Below are 15,797 nucleotides of genomic sequence, written 5' to 3'. Positions count from 1 at the left end.
ACTTGTGCATATCAGAATCAGGGCCTGAGGATTATGCAAAGCTCATGCAAAGCCATGCAAAATACATATGTCGTGACCAAACAAATGTCTGTGTGGGACTTTTTAAGAGCAATGCCTGTGTGCTTTGAATTCGGCCAGGTTTTTTGTGTCCTGCCAGATCAAGTGTGGTGTAGTTGCCATACTGTCAACCCCTGAATAAGATCAACGAAAGCATATGATAACTGTTTAAGACAAACTGCCAGGTAAAACAAACAAACAAACTTGTCTTTCTGATACAGACAGGGCATTGAGAGGCTTTGCATATTAGTGTTCATAGCCTTGCAGAGACAGGAATAATGAGATACTGAACAGAAAATCTGGAACAACATGTGAATTTTTCAGCTACGGTGAATTTTGGACAGTGGCCAGTGCAATGTGGGCATTTTATCATTTAAATATCCTTTTTGTAAATAGCACCATTTCTAGCCTCAGTATTTGCAATCATTATTAAAAATGAATCTTAGAAATGGGAGACATAATGTTGTTTGTTTTTTTTTTTTTTTAACATAAATTTTTCATCTGTCAGTAACCTCATAGAAGTTTTGTGAAGAAAAGGCAATGGGGAGTTATGAATCTCTCTCTGTAAGTTACTGCATTGCAGCTATTGCTATAGAATAAATATTTACATTTAAAGAGAACAAGCTGAAACTTGGAATTTCAATTTCATAGGGAATTGACATTTGTTTCTTCCTGAAATAATCAAAATATATACAAAACATTTCATTCAAAAGTACATTTCAACAAACAGGTACAATTTTGTACTATTACTGAGTTTGGGAAGTTGTTTTACAAGTAGCTCTTATGGACTTTCTATTACTATGCACTTCCTTTTAATTCCTTAAATTTTTAATGAAGTTTTTAATTCTAATAATGCTTTTCATATATATATTACATATTATTTTCCCAGCCAATTGATTTCTGTAGTTAATATGGAGCGTGAGCTTAGCTGAATTTTCTGTAAAAGTCAAGAGCAAACTATTATGGTATCTTTGACAGCATTTAGTTTATACAAGGGAAAAATCAGTGTTCCTGTTTTTATACAAGTGTAATAGTTTCTTAACCAATTAAAGAATACTGGAGGGGAAGGAAAGCTTTATTTAAATAATAGCTTCAATTTTCCTTATACTTAAAAGCAAATATTTGCTTTCTCATGTTTGAGCCTGTTACAAAATAAATGCTACAGTTCAGAATATTAATGTAGCATTAGAAGAATAACATGAAGAAAAAAAAAAACAACAAACAACAATTGCCTATAGACTAGGAATTGCTTAAGTCTGTTCACAGTTTTGGTTAAATCATTTGGCTAAAAAAAAAACCCACAACAAAACAAACAACAGTGTGGACCACTGCAAGCTTTCAGTTAGATTCTGTTAATACCTGTCCCTCAGAAATGCAGAGATGCTTACAATCAATAGGTTCTTGGCACTGATCAGTATTACTGAATATTTTGCTTATAAACCCCATTGTAATGGAAATTCTGTTTACATTATACAAATGGTTAAAACTGTCCTAATTCTTATAGTCAGTTTTTGTGCATAGACATTTGATACTTATACGCAATTAAGCTTAATAGGGAAAGAGGAAAAATTCCTGATTGGGCAGAACTGTGAGTTGAGTCAGGAAGAGAATGATAAAAGGTTATAAATTTATAATGTCCTAAAATTCTGTAAGTGAATTAGTTATTTGGAAAGTTACTGAAGTACCTGATGTGTGTTAATAGAATATTTTCTATGGGTATATATTATTTATTAAATATCTCAGTGCTATATATTACAGAGGAGACACACAATGGTTACAGAGAAATAAACTTCTAATAAGTATGACAAAGGTTAAGATAACCCTGAATCTTTAGTTGAGAAGATGCTGTTCCCATCTGCCAAGGAACATAGGACTTATGCTATTAAGGTATAAGGCTTATGCTTAATAGAACACAAAATACTTATAAATTATTGTCCAGAGAAAAAGTGATGCTTTTTGAAGAAAAAATTTATAACTATATAAGTATTCTAACTATATTAGAATGTAGTATTCGGTTGCATTTAAACACTTTTGAATTATGATTCAGATAGTGGAGTAACAGTACTTTTGAAACAGTAGCCTGACTGGGCTAGAACATATTTTTTTTTTCTTAGTTAGATGCTGTAAGAATGTGGTTAGGTATATTCTGAAACATAATTTCACAAAAAAAAAGTCTTCACCTAGATGAAATTGGTGGGCATTCTACGTATTTTAATTGTTTGAAAACAATGAAGTAGAGGCTCTTGATTTTATTATTCAGTCTTCTAAACTGAGAAGATGTTTTGTCTACATAGATTTAGAAAATTAATTATTTGAAACATTATTCTAAAAACTAAAACTACTTGAGACTACCCTCTTTCAATAAAAGCTCTGCAGATATCATGCTAAAAGTTTTATAATAGTCTTTCTTTTTTTCCCAAAGTGTTAAATTGTAGCTTTTGAAAACATACTCAGGATTTTAATGCAGCTTGAATATTAAGTTCATTGAGACTTGACTAAAACAAGAAGGTCAAAACAGGATCAAAGACACATATAAGATAAAAATCAGGTATAAGCAGTGTAGGTGCTTTCTCAAGAAGTTCTGCATAGGACAACAAAGATTAGTAAAGATGTCATAGCTATCCAGGCTAGCAAGGGGAGATATTAGAAGCACTTATGTAACATTTTGCTGTTAATATTTCAGTAGACTTCAGATTATAGACTCGGGCTGATTGAACACTTTCTATAAAAATTATTGTTTTGTGTGTATATATATGTATAACTTATGTACACACATAAAAGACCAAATGAAACAGTTTTCATAGTTTTGGTAAAGGACTTTCAACCTTTGTTAGGAAAAATATTGTTTGTTTGGTAATTAAGAGCACATCACATAGAAGGAAATTTTTCCTGATATTTTCTGACCTGGTCACTTAAAGATATTTTTTTTTCTTTAAAAAAAAAAAACAAAAAAACACACCTTTGAATAGAAATGTAGAAGATGTTTACACTGCAGATACTTATTAATTTTATATGTAGCAGTGGTAGTAGCAGTATTTATATGTGTAGTGTTAGACATTGGAACGGGCTGCCCAGGGAAGTGGTGGAGTCACCATCCGTGGAGGTCTTTAAAAGACGTTTAGATGTAGAGCTTGGTGATATGGTTTAGTGGAGGACTTGTTAGTGTTAGGTCAGAGGCTGGACTCGATGATCTTGAGATCTCTTCCAACCTAGAAATTCTGTGATTCTGGAAGTAGAATTAAGGTACGAGAAGGGGTGGGACTGTGAATGGTATAAAAAGAGGGAATGTGACTGAAGCAAAAGGTTTGAGTGATAAAAAAAAATCTGAGCCATAGTCAGAATAGTGTAAAGAATTGTGTACTGTTAGGGTACAAAAGCTGTTCAAGATGTCTTGGAGAAAGAAGCAGTTGCTCTGCATGAACACACATCCCCTGTATTACTATCGTAAAATAGCCTCAGAAAATACATGCAAGCTAAACTGTCAAAGATGTAGCCTCAGGTGTAGGTTTACTTAAATCTTGCTTTTTACCTGTGGTGCCAAGCTGATAAGTGCATAAGCCTCCCCATTTTTAATTGGTTTACATAATAGCTAATGCACTCTTGTCTTCTGGATTCTTTCCTAGGCTAACAGGCTCAGACTAACAGTTATAAAGTTAGTAAATTGGGAACAATGGGACTGAGTCTAACCATTTGCAAGAAGTTGAGGATAGTTTTTAGCAAGTGAGAAACAGTGCTATGCACAGATCCTGGGCATTATTACTATTATTATTGCTGTTGTTTTCCTATTCATTTCAGAGGGATAATTGCTGGAAAAATGTTCATTTCCTATCAGTCTTGCAATGAGCTGTCCATACTGTGTACTGTCCATTCACAGTTCAGATGTGTGCAAGGTCAGGCACGATCTAGTTGTAGTGGTCTCTGCACTCTTCTTCCAATTGTATATGTTGGTGGTGGTTTGGTACTCCTTCAAATCACAGTGGTCTAGATCACTGCAAATTAAATAAAAGATTAAATGAGAGCTCCTTATTTGTATTTGCTCTGCTCTCTAAGTGTGTCATGTTGACTTGTACAGACTAGGTAGTAATTTTTATGTCAGATTAAATACCCTAAATACAGACAGTATATGAAAACTAATCTAAAAGAGGCTTATAATCACTAGCAAAATGGAAAGCACAAAAGGTACTCATAAGCCTAAGTATATATCATTAGGACCTTTGCATTAGCAGACATGAGAATTCATATACTTGCTCTTTTATAGATGTTTAATGGCCCTAAGGGAGCCAAATTTTACCTTCCAAATTTGCTTGCAACTATGAAGTTCAGATTTCTTGCCTTTTCCAGCTGTGTTGTATATGAATCACCACAGGGCTATGTTAGTGTGGGATTTGCTAAATATCATGAATTCCTACGGGGAAAAAAATTAGGAGAAGGTGGTGATTTCATCAGCCCCACCTTTGACTATCTATAGCCTGCTCTTGTTGGGAGGGTGCTGGGGTCCTTTGGAAGGCATGTCCTCTCTTGCTTGGGAACCTGCCCAGGGGCTTTTGTGATTTCAGATCTACAAAGACGTGGCATGCACTTGCAGGGTTAGGAAGAAGAAATAAAAGTCATTGATCTAAGGGGTAGATAAGGAACATTCCTTCCACTTTTTTTCCTCTGAGTTGTCTGAGTGAGGAAGCAGATTAACGGGTTGCTAATATAGGGAGTAAGTTTCTGCACACAAGGTGGAGTATGTACAAAGCTTGTTTCTCCATCTTGAGAGAAGGGTGTAGCTTCCACCCTTACACCTTGTGATTTAGAGGTTGGCTGTTTTTTTTTTTTTTTTTTTTGTCAGCTGTGTTGTGTTGGACTCTTTGGGGAACAGGAAGCTTATACCCTCATGTCCAGTTTCGTGCAGGTTGGCCACTTTGCACCACCTTGTCTGGTAGGAAGATAGTTCAAAATGTCTGTTTATCAGGCTGTCCCAGCTCGGCCAGAAGGGATCCAGAGCATTAATAAGCTATAGAACATGGCGTTAAAGAAGAGAAGTAGAGTTATCACACTGTAGTCAGAGGACTGTGCAGTCTTAGCAGTGGGTAAAGGGACCAATGACAATTCTTTAGCCAAGGGAAACAATCGAATAATAATCCACAACCTTTGCTGTATGAGGCAGTGATGAGTAGTTCCCTGATGAATTAACAATGTTTCTGCTTAGTTAACCATATCCCTTGCATGTTGTCTTTCTTTCCTCCTGTTTGGCCAACAATTTAACCCTAACTACCTTTTCTTGAAACTAGTGCTTATAGAAGAGGAAAAATATTCAGCTACAAAAATAGCCATGGAATAAATGTAAATGTAATTTGAATTTTGGAGGAATACTTCAGGAGCTCTATCAAACATTTCAGACAAAAGTACCAGAGTCAAGGCCCACACCAAAATATGATAGAAATGGGTTCTTCATAATTTAACAAGAACACTTTTGTCTTTATTGTTATTTATACATAGGTTTGAGTGTATGTGAATGCACGAGTACAGGAATATCCAGGAATTTATTTCTGCTAAATGTAAATATTATAAACAATTATTTTGTACTCTTAAGTGAACATGGTAGTATAGTAAATCAAAACATAGACTTTAGTTCTGAAGGCATGCGATGAAGTGCAGTTCAGTTCATGAGTTGAATGTGTTGGATAAACTAGGATTCCTCAGTCCATTACTGAGCTGAGAGATCCAAGTTTTAGTATTATGTAGGACAGTACCTGATAAATTTTCTGATCCTGTACTATGCACATTAGCATTTTAATTCTAAACAGAAAATTGTAATTTAAATTGATTTTTTTTCTGATGCTCAATGGACCAAACATTTCCACCATTGCTTGTACGTGGAAAAAAAATCTCAGTCTTTCAGCTTAGAGACGGTGGCAACAATGATGAAAAGACTGTATATATTCCAGCAAAAGCATTTACATGTTTAAATCTGGTAAATATTTTTTTATGATGAAATCGAGTTAAAAATTAAAGTAGAGAAACACTAAAAGGGGATATAAAATGTTTCCTCTCTGAAAACAGTGAAGTGTGTGCCACTGAAGAAAATTCAGTGGTTTTGATCTATAATTCAATTGTTGCTGCGTCATTGTTTCATGTGCATTTGTAAAAATAAACCAAAAGTCTTACAAATCAACTCAGAACTAAAATCTCATTGTTTAGATATACATGACAATGCCCACTATCTAATTGCTGTATATTCAAAAGGATGGTGGGGCCATGGAGAGAGAGAGAAACAAAACAACTTCATTATTTAGTGAAAACAATAACCTATAAGCAAGTCTGGTTTTTGTTTATTGACCGTCCATCTTAACAGCTACATAGCCACAAAGGAAATATCTTTCATTTAAGGCACTATAGAGAGAGTTCTGTTTGAACAGGGCTTATTGCTTACTATCCTTCATGAAAAAATGTGGCTTTTAATGAAATATGCATAAAAGTCATTTCTGATATATAACCTACATAATTATACCTGTCCTGAGAGGCTAGGTTCAAAAATTATTCTATTCAGAATAATTAAACTCCCCCTTTGTATTATTTCTCATTAATTCAATATTCTTCTGAAAAATAAAGCTCCCACAACAGTTTTAGTAATCAGCCTTTCAGATTTATGAGCTATTTTTATGCTGGTATTGTTCTATAAGACAAGGCTCCTTGATCAATTGCTAGGTAACTGTTTCAGTCTTTTCCCAACACCCTGCTAATCCAACACATTGACTTGTTTTTAATTGAGTAACTTCAATATGCAGAAAATCCCCTTTGTCATAATTCCAGAAACATGAACGGTATTTTATAAAAACAATTATATAAACTTAATAATTTTGCACCTCTTAGTCCCCAACTTTTTCCTGTGCAGAAAAAAAAAAAAGTCCAAAACATAGAAGGGAAAAATTAAAGCTTATGGTCATTAAAACTATTGACCGAAGTGCAAGAGTAATTTTAATCAGAGGTCCACAAATCGGAAAGCTGTGAGATAACTTTTTGAGAAACCTAAAAGTGATTCCAGTATATTCTTATGAAAACATAAAAATACAGATGTTTTTCTCATCTGCAAGGAAGTGTTACGTCTGAAAGATCATAAATGCACATACAATGTGAATGTAATAATAATAGCTAAAGAGAAGTGATTCAGGCAGTAACATTTTCAGGTTGAAATATGGAAGAGACTGCAATATATCTTACGTATAATTTAAATATTGACTTAAAAGTGCTCTCTAATCTGTCAGGTTTGAATGCAGCTAAAAATGTATGGAAATGTAAGTAATTTTGCAAGAAAAGAGAACTATTTCACATTCTGCCTCTGTTAACTAAAGTACTGTTACACTTATTTCACTAATACTGAAATGAATCTGACACTTGTTTTCCCTTTCATCCAGTTAGTCTAAGGAGGACTGTAGATACCTCTGAAAATTTACTATTCATTACTGTCAATTTTTGCAGGAATTTCTTATGTTGTGTTTTTGTGTGTATGTGAAAGAGAGAGAGCGTAGCCTTTATTAATGAATTCTGGATCCCTTTCCACTCTTGTTTATATTATCTGGCATATTTGTATTTCTTTTAAAGTGAGAAAAAATTCATAGATGCTTAGAATATTAATCTTCCATAATCAGCTGAGAAATTTCATATTCTATACTGTTAGCTGTGTGTTGAGAGATGATGAACAGCTGCAGATAAAAGGCTTTACCTTTTTTAAGTGTAATATTCTTCCAGGCCTATAAATTAAGATTATTATTCATAAAAAGTAGTTCTCAATCTGTTCTTTTTTCAGCTGGCAGGCTTGGTGTATGCCCATACTTAATAGGTCTTAGCAGCTGTCTGTATCTGTGTAACAAGCTTAAATTCCCTACACATAACACCACTTACATGGTAATCCATGTAATGAATCCAGTTATTTATAACTATTTTTTTCTAAATCAAGCTTTTTTTTTTTTTTTTTTTTTTTTTTTTTTTTTTTTAAGCATGATAAACAGAAACATTTCAGACCTGGACAAGACAAGATGTATTCTTTGGTTGACGTTTTCTTCAGTGTATGTATCAAAGCTTTAAATGTTTTGCCTGTTGCTCAGTTTTAAATGAAAGCTTGTCTTAGATGCAATGCCTATTAAAGTGGATGTTTTAGTGCATCCTGATTTTTTCCATGCTTTCCCCAAAACTGCAACATTTCCCATATACACAGTGTAGTATGGCTTCCTGTGCTGTTGTTAAGTTGAAACTACTCCCTCTTCCAAGTACAGTTTCTATCTAGTATGTTTGGCATTCTTGTCACATGCTACTCATCTTTCCTGAATGATGTTGAGGTGGTATTAGGTGATTTTGTGTTTGCTGCATGTTACCATATGTTGCATTTTATTTTGAAAAGACTGGCAGATTAGTAGGAATGAAGTCTTCTGATTATTTTTTAAAGGATGGATACTGTATTCTATGTCAGTTGGAATGCTTTGGAGGGAACAGAGTGCATTTCCCTTGATGCTACTGATATCTCAGCTGGGAAACTTTTTGAGGTGTAAATTGTTTCAAAGTTCTCCTTTTCTCCCATCATCATTGACAATTATTAAAAGAATTGTTGATCATCGAAAGGAAGAAGTAAAGTAAGAAATATAGCAGAAAACAAACAATAAAAGAAGATGGGGATAAAATCATATGTCATTTCTTTGTACTTAGTGGGAAAATAGGAACTAGAAGGAGCATCAAGTCCAGTGCCCACAGATGTAGGCATAGGCACAGTCTGAAGGCCTGGTTGGAAGATTCACAAAATACTTATGCTGCAGGCTCTAAACCAGCTCCCTGTAACAATGACAGTGCTGTGGTAGAGATGAAAGAATGTAACTCTAGTGTGCTACGAGTAGAGAATGTGAAGACTAAGTGAGCTTTGTAATTTTCTGAAAATACAGTAAATACCCTAAAAAGCTGTCAGATATGCTCATGCCCCATTTTGTGGAGGATGATGAAAAAAATTACTATTCTGATATGGAGACGGAAAAAAAAAACAACAACCTTTGACTGTAGCTGGCAAAAAGAATGCAAATGGGTATTCTATAGGATGTTATTGAAAGTAGTGATTAAGGAGGTATTGGGGAGGCAAGGACAAGGGGACACTGTGTAAGCTTTTGACATGCTGCCAAGGAGTACAAAGGGGAAGGACAAGAAAAAAAAAAAACAAACTGAGAGGAAGACAATGTGCCTTCAGCATGAAAGACCCCCAGAGACCGCCAGGGGGGACCACTGGAGACTGATACGCATGCTCCAGTAGGAGGGTTTGGATCCCGGAAGTTAATTATAATAACCCATTTTTTTTAGAAGTAGTAATGAATATGTATTGGCCTAGGAGCATAAAAATCAGCTACTGGATGTAACTGGTGTGCGTCCTGGTGGAGCGGAGGCTCCTGGCGCACCCAGCGCTGTTTGCTTACCTCTATTCCTTTAATAAATTGTAAACTTTGATTAGAATCCTACTTTGAAGACTGAGCCATTTATAACACCCCCACTCTTATATGACCCCCTTTCCCCTCACCAGTTCAACTCCTGTGTGCCCGCCAGACCCCCACTGTCACTCACATGTGCCCCCCAATGTGCAGCCCCATGTCCCCCACCCCAAGCTGCTCCCCCCACGTCTCCCCCACAGTTTGCAGAATCACAGAGTTGTAGGGGTTGGAAGGGACCTCGAGAGCTCATTGGGACCAACCCCCCTGCCAAAGCAGTTCCCTACAGCAGGATGCCCAGGTAGGCCTCCAGACGGGCCTTGAATATCTCCAGAGAAGGAGACCCCACAGCCTCCCTGGGCAGCCTGTCCCAGCACTCCGGCACCCTCTCTGTGAAGAATTTCTTTTGCCTGTTGGTGTGGAGCTGCCTGGGCTCCATTTTGTGGCCGTTGCCTCTTGTCCTGTCCCCACAGACCTCTGAAAAGAGGTTGGCCAAATCCCTGTCTCCCACGCTTCACATATTTAAGCACATTGATGAGATCCCCCCTCAGTCTTCTCTTCCCAAGGCTGAACAGCCCCAGGTCTCTCAGCCTCTCCTCCTAGGGAAGATGCTCGAGGCCCCGTATCACCTTTGTGGTCTCCGCCGGACCCTTTCCAGGAGATCCCGGTCTGTTTTGTACTGGGGAGCCCAGAGCTGGACCCAGAACTCACGAACTGGATTCAGTCCTCAGCACTGGATACAGTACAGTTCTCCCTGACTGTGTGTTCCAGGTGCCCCCAGCCCCATGTGTCCCCTTAGCTCTGTGGTGTTCCTCCCCCAGAACCCCTACATCATGCCCCCAGCACAGAACCTTCCAGAGTGGCCCTGCCCACCCAGCCCGGCCCTGCCTCAGCTCTTCCTCGCACCTGAGGGTGATGAAGGCTCTGCACCCCCACAAAGGGAGGAAGGCTTGTAGCTCCCGGGCCTTCCTTTTTCCCTTTTTAAAAATGGGGGCTATATTTTCCCTCCTGCAGTCAGTGGGAACTCCTTAAATGCACTTCCACAACTTCTCAGGTATGAGGGACAGTGGCTTAGCAAGTCCACCGGTTCCCTCAGGACCCGTGGATGTACGTTGAAGACATGATCGTGTGGGGCAACACAGGAGAGGATGCTTTTGAGAAAGGGGAGAAAATAATAAAAATGGGATGGGTGCCTTTTTCACATCAAACAGAGTAAGGCGAAAGGATGTGCACTGGAAATGCATTGTTTTAGGAATAAATTGGCAAGATGGAGGTCATCAGCTCCCTACGGATGTGATCAGTAAAGGAGCAGCTATGCCCATGCCCGAAGCCTCGCAGACAGGTTCTCGTTGCGCACCTGCATGGGGGCTGCCACCCCCTCACCTCCCTCCTCTGCACCCCTTGTGCTGAGGCTGTCGGGGCGTATTTGGGGCCAGCACATGCCATATAAGGGCATGTGACGTCATCCCCCCTTTATGACGTCACAACCAGGCACAGTATATAAGGCCGCGCTCGCGCCCGCAGAGTTTGCAGAGTTTGCTGCTGTGCGGTGCTGGTGTTTGCTGAGGGCTCAGAGCCTGCTGTCCCTCTCAGGCCCAGGCCGTGCGATTGCCGGTAGCTTTTGCTGGCAGTGTTTGGTGACTGTTCGCCAATTTGTAATTCTTTCAACGATGTCCCGGGGTGGTGTTGGCCAGGGACCCATGGTGTCTGGTCACTCCTCATCCCGTCGGGGCCCAGCGCGACGCCCCAGCAGCCCTGTGCAGCAGAAGGAGCACGGGCAGGAGCTGGAGGAACTGCGGGCCCAGCTGGAGGCCGAGCGTCTCCAGACCCAGGAGCTGCAGCGCCGCTTTGCTGATGAAGCCCGTGACATAAAGAAGCGGGCAGAGCAGGAGTGGCAGCTCCTGGCTGACAAGCTATGCTCCAAATGGGAGCAGGAGCGGGTGCGCGAGCTGCAGCGGCTCAAGGAGCAGAGCCAGAGGCAGCGGGCAGCGGAGATCCGTCAACTGCTGCGCGAGAAGGACGCCGAGCGGTGCCAGGCACACGAGCTGCTCCAGCAGCAGCGGGACAATTCCATCCGCCAGGCACGGGAGCTGCAGCGGCAGCTGGCTGAGGAGCTGGTGAGAAAAGGCTGGAGAAGAACCAACGAGGTCCGCAGCAAGCTGCAGGAGGTCCACAGGCAGCTTAGCGGGCGGGCAGATAGCAAGCAGGCCGCCCAGATCCTCAGCCTCCAAAATGAACTGCAACTGCAGAGGAGACTCTTCCTGCAGTACATCCTGGAGCAGGGTCAGGGTGGGTCGCCTGCCTCCCACAAAGGGGACAAGGCCTGGCAGCGCCTGCAGACTCTCCTGGGCATAGGAGCCACCGGGCCCTGCATTTCAAAGTGCCCCGGTGCATCTGGTGCTGCTGGTGGAGGAGGGCAGCAGACAACCCCCTCCGGCTTAAAAGACGCTCACCTCCAGGGAGATGGGAAGAGCAGCGGGCGCTCTGTCGCAGACGTGGGTGTTCAGGTCGCAGCGCAAGAAGAGGCCTGTCCACCTGGCAGCGGAGACAGCCAGCTGCTGGAGCTGAAAGTTCAGCTGCAGCATGATGTGGAGGACCTGCGGAGGCAATGCAGTGCCCTTCAGCAGGAGACCCGCTGCCTGATCAAGAAAAGCTCACTGGAAGTGACGGAGGAGGTGGAGTGGCTCCAGAAGAACACCTGTACGCTAGGCCTCCTTACCAAGCGTCTGCAAGAAAAAGCCAGGCAACTGAAAGAGGTTGCAAAGACAGAGCAGGCCGACCAGGAGCAGAGAGGGCAATTGGAAAGCGAGGCTGGGAAAAAACTTAGGCCTCACATGAACCTGGATCTGGAGCGCTCAAGACTGCGGAAAAGGTACGAGGACCTGAAAGTGCGTCTAGCAGAGATGACAAATGAAAATGCCAGACGTGCAGAAGAAAATTCTCAGCTCCGCGGGCAGAAGGATCGGATAGAGGAGGTCCAATCTGAAAACGCTGCTCTGAAGGCGAAACTTGTGCAAGTGACAGAGCAGCGAAATGCTGCCATTGGAGAGGTCAAACGTCTTCAAACACAACTGAAAGATGTGGGTTGTGAACTGAATGCCATGCGGCAACTGGCAGAAAAAAGGCAACAAGAGGAGAAAGACCTTGAGGAAACAAAGCGACTGCTGCACAACAAAGCAGAGGAAGTTGAGCATTTCCAGAGGGCTTGGGCAGAGCAAAGAAGGACACATGAGGAAGACATGCAAGTGGCTCAGGCGCAGCTGAGAGAATTCGAGAAGCAGTATCAGCAGCAAAGTCAACAATGTGAGCTGCTCTCTCAGCAACTTGAGCAAGAAAAAAGAAAAAAATCCAACCTTATCACCTCAGAACTGCTCCAGGTGACATCTCCTGCCACAGCACAGGCCTCTGCAGAGCAGTCCCATGACCTTTGCAACAATGAAGACTGCTATGATACTTCTGAGAAGGCAGCCGAAGTGTTGGCATCCCACACAAGTACCTCAACATCGGATGCCGCACACAACAGCCCTGGTTGCAGCCTTCTTTCAGACGAGGGCCCTGTGGATGAGACCGGAGACTCAGGAGTGGAGCATGTGTCCTTCGAACTCCCGTCCCTGGGACAAGGACTGCTAAAACTTCGAAGATTTTTAGCTCGCTATAGCTACAATCCTTTTGAGGGTCCTAATGAGCACCCCGAAGCAGAGCTTCCTCTGACTGCAGGAGAATACGTTTATGTACTTGGAGACATGGATGAGGACGGCTGGTTTGTGGGAGAGCTGACGGATGGCAAACGAGGATTTATCCCCTCTAATTTTGTAGAAGAAGTTTCAGACGACGAGCCAGTGACAAACGTGCCTCCAGAGCTACGTGATCTCCTGCAGGATAGCGACGATGAAGAGAGGTTCTGCAGCAGAAGTAGAAGGAAGAAACGAAACAAAAATAAAGAGTCTTAACCAAGGAGTCTGTGTCTCTTTTGTCTCCCCCCTTCTCCCTCCCCTTCCACAGCTCTTATTGCTGAGTGTGACGTCGCCGTATGCACTATCCCTTTGGTCTTTTGGGGTCAGCTGTCCCGGCAACGCCCCCTCCCCACCTCCTGCCCACGGCCAGCTGACTGGATTTGGGGCTTGGGGGGTGGCAGAGGGAGGGCGCTGTGGGAGTCCTGGTGCTGTGCTCAGCAGCAGACAAAACACATGGGTGCAGTATCAAGTCAGTTCTAGCTACAAGTACAGAGCACAGTGCTGTATGGGCTGCTGTGGAGAAGGTTGAGTCCATCCCAGGCAGACCCAGAACACCAAACCCACCATGGTGGGGATGGGATGAGCAGGCAGGGTCTAGAGGGGTGGTTGGATCCCAACCAAAACAGTCGCCAGGGGGGCTGGGAATGCTGGGGAAGGTGCTGGATGCTGTGGTGGGAGCTCCTACGCTCACCCACCGAGGAGCTCAGAGGGACGGCGGTGTCAGGGGGAGCCCAGACAAGTCCCTGCCGGGCTCCTGCCAGGCCCATCGCAGGGGCCATCTGCCCAGCAAAGGCCCATCCACCCAAGTCCAGGGGGGCACAGGAAGGCACCATGGCAGCGGGAACCCAAACCAAGGACTCCAGCGGAACGGGCACCTTGTCCCGGTCCCTCCCGGGGCTATCCCAGCAGAGCCACCAGCCCCACTGCCAGGAACCCATCGCCGTGGGCCCTTGGGTCACCCTTCCGACTGGGGGGTGTAGTACACAATAAGTGTTTGTTCACTGTCTTTTGTATTATAAAAACAAGGAGTTCCCTTTGAGGAGCTGGAGTTGCAAAAGCTCCCTGCTGAAGTAAGGAGCTGTATAATGCTTGGCTAGACACTATGAAAATTCTTTTGCTTAATGTAACAAAAAAGAGAACCCCCTCCCCTTCTCTCCTTCTGCATCTCAGTTGCCTCTTTTGTTCAAAGACCCTGCTGCAAAGCTCATGTAACCATCTCCTGATAAGTTGCTAACCTAGTGTATCAACATCCTGCCTTCCTGTCTCACACTGGGCCAACATGACCAAATAAAAAAAGAAGTTGAACCACAAAGCCGAGGAAGACTACGGCCTTCATCTTCACGACCACCAGAGGGACAGAGACGACCCCCTAGCAACAGTGCGCGCAGTCGCAGAATATACCAGGATGTGCTGCGTAATCCCGGAATTACCAAGATATAAGAAGGGACCCTGGCGGGGGTGAGATGCGCGCCGTTGGCGGAGCCAAGACTCCCCGGCTGCCCATCGCATTTCTCCTCCTTGGGAGGTTGTAGAAAGCAATGAGGTGGCCTCTTGGCCTTCTCTTCTCCAGCCTCGACAACGCAGGTGCCCTCAGCCTCTCCTCACAGGACATGGCCTCCAGCCCTTTCACCAGCTTTGTTGCCCTCCTCTGGATGCTTTCAAAGACGTTCACATCCCTTTTATATCGTGGAGCCCGGAAGTGCACACAACACTCAAGGTGAGGCTGCACACATAGTAAATACCACAAGATAATTAGTTATTAATTAATTAGTTAATATAATTAAATGCAGCAAGATAATTAACAGCTGGCTTTACTGGGTTGAATGCACTCCAGAGCAACGTGAGGGACAAGGAAGGGGGATGCTGGGGACAGTGGCGTGGTGTGACAAGGGAGATCCTGGGGTCTGGGGGCTCTCCCGTGCTGAGTTTTCACCTCCTTCCCAGCCACACAGTTTGGGCAGGTCCTTGTGCACATGGACACCACACAGCAGGAGATAGCTGGTGCTCTCAAGGACAACACCGTGCTGCTGGCAGAGGTGAGTCTCAGCAGCATGTGCTAGGGTGGGAGGGGTCCCCATCCTGTCCCCCCTGCTCACTCCTTTCCCCACTGACCCCCCTGCAGGTCCAGAAGACGATGAAGGAGAACCTGGCCATTGCAGAGGACAACCTTGCTGACATAGAAGCCCGCATCAAGCGGCTGCAAAAGTGAGAGCACCCTGGAGCACCTCCCTGAGCATCTGCATCCCCCCCCAGCATCGTGGTCCCCTGCCTGCAAGTAGCTGTCCCTGTTTGTGTGTACCTGGCAGTGCTCCCCTGCACAGAACGGGGCTGTGGAGGGGCCCTTCCCAGCCCTCCATTAGCACCCAGGGGTGGGTCACTGCCCCCATAGCTGTGGTCACACTGAGGTCTGTTTGATGCCCTTTGCTAGCCCCACACACTGGTAAGCTGCCAAGCAGACATTCAGCCGGCGTATTTGGCTTTGCTCCATCACTGTTTTCAGCAATAAATATATTGCTGCTTCTCTCTTACAAGGAAAGTGCACGATTCCTTTTGCAACACACAG

Source organism: Anas platyrhynchos, chromosome 8, assembly GCF_047663525.1.
Source record: "Anas platyrhynchos isolate ZD024472 breed Pekin duck chromosome 8, IASCAAS_PekinDuck_T2T, whole genome shotgun sequence".
In the NCBI taxonomy this organism is placed as follows: domain Eukaryota; kingdom Metazoa; phylum Chordata; class Aves; order Anseriformes; family Anatidae; genus Anas; species Anas platyrhynchos.
The sequence above is the reverse complement of the archived record's forward strand: the minus strand, read 5'-3'. Positions refer to the sequence as shown.